We start from the raw sequence: 9192 nt of genomic DNA, 5'->3' as shown, positions 1-9192 counted from the left end.
CCTAACCCTAACCCTAACCCTAACCCTAACCCTAACCCTAACCCTAACCCTAACCCTAACCCTAACCCTAACCCTAACCCTAACCCTAACCCTAACCCTAACCCTAACCCTAACCCTAACCCTAACCCTAACCCTAACCCTAACCCTAACCCTAACCCTAACCCTAACCCTAACCCTAACCCTAACCCTAACCCTAACCCTAACCCTAACCCTAACCCTAACCCTAACCCTAACCCTAACCCTAACCCTAACCCTAACCCTAACCCTAACCCTAACCCTAACCCTAACCCTAACCCTAACCCTAACCCTAACCCTAACCCTAACCCTAACCCTAACCCTAACCCTAACCCTAACCCTAACCCTAACCCTAACCCTAACCCTAACCCTAACCCTAACCCTAACCCTAACCCTAACCCTAACCCTAACCCTAACCCTAACCCTAACCCTAACCCTAACCCTAACCCTAACCCTAACCCTAACCCTAACCCTAACCCTAACCCTAACCCTAACCCTAACCCTAACCCTAACCCTAACCCTAACCCTAACCCTAACCCTAACCCTAACCCTAACCCTAACCCTAACCCTAACCCTAACCCTAACCCTAACCCTAACCCTAACCCTAACCCTAACCCTAACCCTAACCCTAACCCTAACCCTAACCCTAACCCTAACCCTAACCCTAACCCTAACCCTAACCCTAACCCTAACCCTAACCCTAACCCTAACCCTAACCCTAACCCTAACCCTAACCCTAACCCTAACCCTAACCCTAACCCTAACCCTAACCCTAACCCTAACCCTAACCCTAACCCTAACCCTAACCCTAACCCTAACCCTAACCCTAACCCTAACCCTAACCCTAACCCTAACCCTAACCCTAACCCTAACCCTAACCCTAACCCTAACCCTAACCCTAACCCTAACCCTAACCCTAACCCTAACCCTAACCCTAACCCTAACCCTAACCCTAACCCTAACCCTAACCCTAACCCTAACCCTAACCCTAACCCTAACCCTAACCCTAACCCTAACCCTAACCCTAACCCTAACCCTAACCCTAACCCTAACCCTAACCCTAACCCTAACCCTAACCCTAACCCTAACCCTAACCCTAACCCTAACCCTAACCCTAACCCTAACCCTAACCCTAACCCTAACCCTAACCCTAACCCTAACCCTAACCCTAACCCTAACCCTAACCCTAACCCTAACCCTAACCCTAACCCTAACCCTAACCCTAACCCTAACCCTAACCCTAACCCTAACCCTAACCCTAACCCTAACCCTAACCCTAACCCTAACCCTAACCCTAACCCTAACCCTAACCCTAACCCTAACCCTAACCCTAACCCTAACCCTAACCCTAACCCTAACCCTAACCCTAACCCTAACCCTAACCCTAACCCTAACCCTAACCCTAACCCTAACCCTAACCCTAACCCTAACCCTAACCCTAACCCTAACCCTAACCCTAACCCTAACCCTAACCCTAACCCTAACCCTAACCCTAACCCTAACCCTAACCCTAACCCTAACCCTAACCCTAACCCTAACCCTAACCCTAACCCTAACCCTAACCCTAACCCTAACCCTAACCCTAACCCTAACCCTAACCCTAACCCTAACCCTAACCCTAACCCTAACCCTAACCCTAACCCTAACCCTAACCCTAACCCTAACCCTAACCCTAACCCTAACCCTAACCCTAACCCTAACCCTAACCCTAACCCTAACCCTAACCCTAACCCTAACCCTAACCCTAACCCTAACCCTAACCCTAACCCTAACCCTAACCCTAACCCTAACCCTAACCCTAACCCTAACCCTAACCCTAACCCTAACCCTAACCCTAACCCTAACCCTAACCCTAACCCTAACCCTAACCCTAACCCTAACCCTAACCCTAACCCTAACCCTAACCCTAACCCTAACCCTAACCCTAACCCTAACCCTAACCCTAACCCTAACCCTAACCCTAACCCTAACCCTAACCCTAACCCTAACCCTAACCCTAACCCTAACCCTAACCCTAACCCTAACCCTAACCCTAACCCTAACCCTAACCCTAACCCTAACCCTAACCCTAACCCTAACCCTAACCCTAACCCTAACCCTAACCCTAACCCTAACCCTAACCCTAACCCTAACCCTAACCCTAACCCTAACCCTAACCCTAACCCTAACCCTAACCCTAACCCTAACCCTAACCCTAACCCTAACCCTAACCCTAACCCTAACCCTAACCCTAACCCTAACCCTAACCCTAACCCTAACCCTAACCCTAACCCTAACCCTAACCCTAACCCTAACCCTAACCCTAACCCTAACCCTAACCCTAACCCTAACCCTAACCCTAACCCTAACCCTAACCCTAACCCTAACCCTAACCCTAACCCTAACCCTAACCCTAACCCTAACCCTAACCCTAACCCTAACCCTAACCCTAACCCTAACCCTAACCCTAACCCTAACCCTAACCCTAACCCTAACCCTAACCCTAACCCTAACCCTAACCCTAACCCTAACCCTAACCCTAACCCTAACCCTAACCCTAACCCTAACCCTAACCCTAACCCTAACCCTAACCCTAACCCTAACCCTAACCCTAACCCTAACCCTAACCCTAACCCTAACCCTAACCCTAACCCTAACCCTAACCCTAACCCTAACCCTAACCCTAACCCTAACCCTAACCCTAACCCTAACCCTAACCCTAACCCTAACCCTAACCCTAACCCTAACCCTAACCCTAACCCTAACCCTAACCCTAACCCTAACCCTAACCCTAACCCTAACCCTAACCCTAACCCTAACCCTAACCCTAACCCTAACCCTAACCCTAACCCTAACCCTAACCCTAACCCTAACCCTAACCCTAACCCTAACCCTAACCCTAACCCTAACCCTAACCCTAACCCTAACCCTAACCCTAACCCTAACCCTAACCCTAACCCTAACCCTAACCCTAACCCTAACCCTAACCCTAACCCTAACCCTAACCCTAACCCTAACCCTAACCCTAACCCTAACCCTAACCCTAACCCTAACCCTAACCCTAACCCTAACCCTAACCCTAACCCTAACCCTAACCCTAACCCTAACCCTAACCCTAACCCTAACCCTAACCCTAACCCTAACCCTAACCCTAACCCTAACCCTAACCCTAACCCTAACCCTAACCCTAACCCTAACCCTAACCCTAACCCTAACCCTAACCCTAACCCTAACCCTAACCCTAACCCTAACCCTAACCCTAACCCTAACCCTAACCCTAACCCTAACCCTAACCCTAACCCTAACCCTAACCCTAACCCTAACCCTAACCCTAACCCTAACCCTAACCCTAACCCTAACCCTAACCCTAACCCTAACCCTAACCCTAACCCTAACCCTAACCCTAACCCTAACCCTAACCCTAACCCTAACCCTAACCCTAACCCTAACCCTAACCCTAACCCTAACCCTAACCCTAACCCTAACCCTAACCCTAACCCTAACCCTAACCCTAACCCTAACCCTAACCCTAACCCTAACCCTAACCCTAACCCTAACCCTAACCCTAACCCTAACCCTAACCCTAACCCTAACCCTAACCCTAACCCTAACCCTAACCCTAACCCTAACCCTAACCCTAACCCTAACCCTAACCCTAACCCTAACCCTAACCCTAACCCTAACCCTAACCCTAACCCTAACCCTAACCCTAACCCTAACCCTAACCCTAACCCTAACCCTAACCCTAACCCTAACCCTAACCCTAACCCTAACCCTAACCCTAACCCTAACCCTAACCCTAACCCTAACCCTAACCCTAACCCTAACCCTAACCCTAACCCTAACCCTAACCCTAACCCTAACCCTAACCCTAACCCTAACCCTAACCCTAACCCTAACCCTAACCCTAACCCTAACCCTAACCCTAACCCTAACCCTAACCCTAACCCTAACCCTAACCCTAACCCTAACCCTAACCCTAACCCTAACCCTAACCCTAACCCTAACCCTAACCCTAACCCTAACCCTAACCCTAACCCTAACCCTAACCCTAACCCTAACCCTAACCCTAACCCTAACCCTAACCCTAACCCTAACCCTAACCCTAACCCTAACCCTAACCCTAACCCTAACCCTAACCCTAACCCTAACCCTAACCCTAACCCTAACCCTAACCCTAACCCTAACCCTAACCCTAACCCTAACCCTAACCCTAACCCTAACCCTAACCCTAACCCTAACCCTAACCCTAACCCTAACCCTAACCCTAACCCTAACCCTAACCCTAACCCTAACCCTAACCCTAACCCTAACCCTAACCCTAACCCTAACCCTAACCCTAACCCTAACCCTAACCCTAACCCTAACCCTAACCCTAACCCTAACCCTAACCCTAACCCTAACCCTAACCCTAACCCTAACCCTAACCCTAACCCTAACCCTAACCCTAACCCTAACCCTAACCCTAACCCTAACCCTAACCCTAACCCTAACCCTAACCCTAACCCTAACCCTAACCCTAACCCTAACCCTAACCCTAACCCTAACCCTAACCCTAACCCTAACCCTAACCCTAACCCTAACCCTAACCCTAACCCTAACCCTAACCCTAACCCTAACCCTAACCCTAACCCTAACCCTAACCCTAACCCTAACCCTAACCCTAACCCTAACCCTAACCCTAACCCTAACCCTAACCCTAACCCTAACCCTAACCCTAACCCTAACCCTAACCCTAACCCTAACCCTAACCCTAACCCTAACCCTAACCCTAACCCTAACCCTAACCCTAACCCTAACCCTAACCCTAACCCTAACCCTAACCCTAACCCTAACCCTAACCCTAACCCTAACCCTAACCCTAACCCTAACCCTAACCCTAACCCTAACCCTAACCCTAACCCTAACCCTAACCCTAACCCTAACCCTAACCCTAACCCTAACCCTAACCCTAACCCTAACCCTAACCCTAACCCTAACCCTAACCCTAACCCTAACCCTAACCCTAACCCTAACCCTAACCCTAACCCTAACCCTAACCCTAACCCTAACCCTAACCCTAACCCTAACCCTAACCCTAACCCTAACCCTAACCCTAACCCTAACCCTAACCCTAACCCTAACCCTAACCCTAACCCTAACCCTAACCCTAACCCTAACCCTAACCCTAACCCTAACCCTAACCCTAACCCTAACCCTAACCCTAACCCTAACCCTAACCCTAACCCTAACCCTAACCCTAACCCTAACCCTAACCCTAACCCTAACCCTAACCCTAACCCTAACCCTAACCCTAACCCTAACCCTAACCCTAACCCTAACCCTAACCCTAACCCTAACCCTAACCCTAACCCTAACCCTAACCCTAACCCTAACCCTAACCCTAACCCTAACCCTAACCCTAACCCTAACCCTAACCCTAACCCTAACCCTAACCCTAACCCTAACCCTAACCCTAACCCTAACCCTAACCCTAACCCTAACCCTAACCCTAACCCTAACCCTAACCCTAACCCTAACCCTAACCCTAACCCTAACCCTAACCCTAACCCTAACCCTAACCCTAACCCTAACCCTAACCCTAACCCTAACCCTAACCCTAACCCTAACCCTAACCCTAACCCTAACCCTAACCCTAACCCTAACCCTAACCCTAACCCTAACCCTAACCCTAACCCTAACCCTAACCCTAACCCTAACCCTAACCCTAACCCTAACCCTAACCCTAACCCTAACCCTAACCCTAACCCTAACCCTAACCCTAACCCTAACCCTAACCCTAACCCTAACCCTAACCCTAACCCTAACCCTAACCCTAACCCTAACCCTAACCCTAACCCTAACCCTAACCCTAACCCTAACCCTAACCCTAACCCTAACCCTAACCCTAACCCTAACCCTAACCCTAACCCTAACCCTAACCCTAACCCTAACCCTAACCCTAACCCTAACCCTAACCCTAACCCTAACCCTAACCCTAACCCTAACCCTAACCCTAACCCTAACCCTAACCCTAACCCTAACCCTAACCCTAACCCTAACCCTAACCCTAACCCTAACCCTAACCCTAACCCTAACCCTAACCCTAACCCTAACCCTAACCCTAACCCTAACCCTAACCCTAACCCTAACCCTAACCCTAACCCTAACCCTAACCCTAACCCTAACCCTAACCCTAACCCTAACCCTAACCCTAACCCTAACCCTAACCCTAACCCTAACCCTAACCCTAACCCTAACCCTAACCCTAACCCTAACCCTAACCCTAACCCTAACCCTAACCCTAACCCTAACCCTAACCCTAACCCTAACCCTAACCCTAACCCTAACCCTAACCCTAACCCTAACCCTAACCCTAACCCTAACCCTAACCCTAACCCTAACCCTAACCCTAACCCTAACCCTAACCCTAACCCTAACCCTAACCCTAACCCTAACCCTAACCCTAACCCTAACCCTAACCCTAACCCTAACCCTAACCCTAACCCTAACCCTAACCCTAACCCTAACCCTAACCCTAACCCTAACCCTAACCCTAACCCTAACCCTAACCCTAACCCTAACCCTAACCCTAACCCTAACCCTAACCCTAACCCTAACCCTAACCCTAACCCTAACCCTAACCCTAACCCTAACCCTAACCCTAACCCTAACCCTAACCCTAACCCTAACCCTAACCCTAACCCTAACCCTAACCCTAACCCTAACCCTAACCCTAACCCTAACCCTAACCCTAACCCTAACCCTAACCCTAACCCTAACCCTAACCCTAACCCTAACCCTAACCCTAACCCTAACCCTAACCCTAACCCTAACCCTAACCCTAACCCTAACCCTAACCCTAACCCTAACCCTAACCCTAACCCTAACCCTAACCCTAACCCTAACCCTAACCCTAACCCTAACCCTAACCCTAACCCTAACCCTAACCCTAACCCTAACCCTAACCCTAACCCTAACCCTAACCCTAACCCTAACCCTAACCCTAACCCTAACCCTAACCCTAACCCTAACCCTAACCCTAACCCTAACCCTAACCCTAACCCTAACCCTAACCCTAACCCTAACCCTAACCCTAACCCTAACCCTAACCCTAACCCTAACCCTAACCCTAACCCTAACCCTAACCCTAACCCTAACCCTAACCCTAACCCTAACCCTAACCCTAACCCTAACCCTAACCCTAACCCTAACCCTAACCCTAACCCTAACCCTAACCCTAACCCTAACCCTAACCCTAACCCTAACCCTAACCCTAACCCTAACCCTAACCCTAACCCTAACCCTAACCCTAACCCTAACCCTAACCCTAACCCTAACCCTAACCCTAACCCTAACCCTAACCCTAACCCTAACCCTAACCCTAACCCTAACCCTAACCCTAACCCTAACCCTAACCCTAACCCTAACCCTAACCCTAACCCTAACCCTAACCCTAACCCTAACCCTAACCCTAACCCTAACCCTAACCCTAACCCTAACCCTAACCCTAACCCTAACCCTAACCCTAACCCTAACCCTAACCCTAACCCTAACCCTAACCCTAACCCTAACCCTAACCCTAACCCTAACCCTAACCCTAACCCTAACCCTAACCCTAACCCTAACCCTAACCCTAACCCTAACCCTAACCCTAACCCTAACCCTAACCCTAACCCTAACCCTAACCCTAACCCTAACCCTAACCCTAACCCTAACCCTAACCCTAACCCTAACCCTAACCCTAACCCTAACCCTAACCCTAACCCTAACCCTAACCCTAACCCTAACCCTAACCCTAACCCTAACCCTAACCCTAACCCTAACCCTAACCCTAACCCTAACCCTAACCCTAACCCTAACCCTAACCCTAACCCTAACCCTAACCCTAACCCTAACCCTAACCCTAACCCTAACCCTAACCCTAACCCTAACCCTAACCCTAACCCTAACCCTAACCCTAACCCTAACCCTAACCCTAACCCTAACCCTAACCCTAACCCTAACCCTAACCCTAACCCTAACCCTAACCCTAACCCTAACCCTAACCCTAACCCTAACCCTAACCCTAACCCTAACCCTAACCCTAACCCTAACCCTAACCCTAACCCTAACCCTAACCCTAACCCTAACCCTAACCCTAACCCTAACCCTAACCCTAACCCTAACCCTAACCCTAACCCTAACCCTAACCCTAACCCTAACCCTAACCCTAACCCTAACCCTAACCCTAACCCTAACCCTAACCCTAACCCTAACCCTAACCCTAACCCTAACCCTAACCCTAACCCTAACCCTAACCCTAACCCTAACCCTAACCCTAACCCTAACCCTAACCCTAACCCTAACCCTAACCCTAACCCTAACCCTAACCCTAACCCTAACCCTAACCCTAACCCTAACCCTAACCCTAACCCTAACCCTAACCCTAACCCTAACCCTAACCCTAACCCTAACCCTAACCCTAACCCTAACCCTAACCCTAACCCTAACCCTAACCCTAACCCTAACCCTAACCCTAACCCTAACCCTAACCCTAACCCTAACCCTAACCCTAACCCTAACCCTAACCCTAACCCTAACCCTAACCCTAACCCTAACCCTAACCCTAACCCTAACCCTAACCCTAACCCTAACCCTAACCCTAACCCTAACCCTAACCCTAACCCTAACCCTAACCCTAACCCTAACCCTAACCCTAACCCTAACCCTAACCCTAACCCTAACCCTAACCCTAACCCTAACCCTAACCCTAACCCTAACCCTAACCCTAACCCTAACCCTAACCCTAACCCTAACCCTAACCCTAACCCTAACCCTAACCCTAACCCTAACCCTAACCCTAACCCTAACCCTAACCCTAACCCTAACCCTAACCCTAACCCTAACCCTAACCCTAACCCTAACCCTAACCCTAACCCTAACCCTAACCCTAACCCTAACCCTAACCCTAACCCTAACCCTAACCCTAACCCTAACCCTAACCCTAACCCTAACCCTAACCCTAACCCTAACCCTAACCCTAACCCTAACCCTAACCCTAACCCTAACCCTAACCCTAACCCTAACCCTAACCCTAACCCTAACCCTAACCCTAACCCTAACCCTAACCCTAACCCTAACCCTAACCCTAACCCTAACCCTAACCCTAACCCTAACCCTAACCCTAACCCTAACCCTAACCCTAACCCTAACCCTAACCCTAACCCCTAACCCCTA

The sequence above is a fragment of the Manacus candei genome, unplaced genomic scaffold (genome assembly GCF_025592945.1).
Source record: "Manacus candei isolate 608988 ecotype Guabito, Panama unplaced genomic scaffold, ASM2559294v1 h1tg000141l, whole genome shotgun sequence".
Taxonomy (NCBI): Eukaryota; Metazoa; Chordata; class Aves; order Passeriformes; family Pipridae; genus Manacus; species Manacus candei.
The sequence above is the reverse complement of the archived record's forward strand: the minus strand, read 5'-3'. Positions refer to the sequence as shown.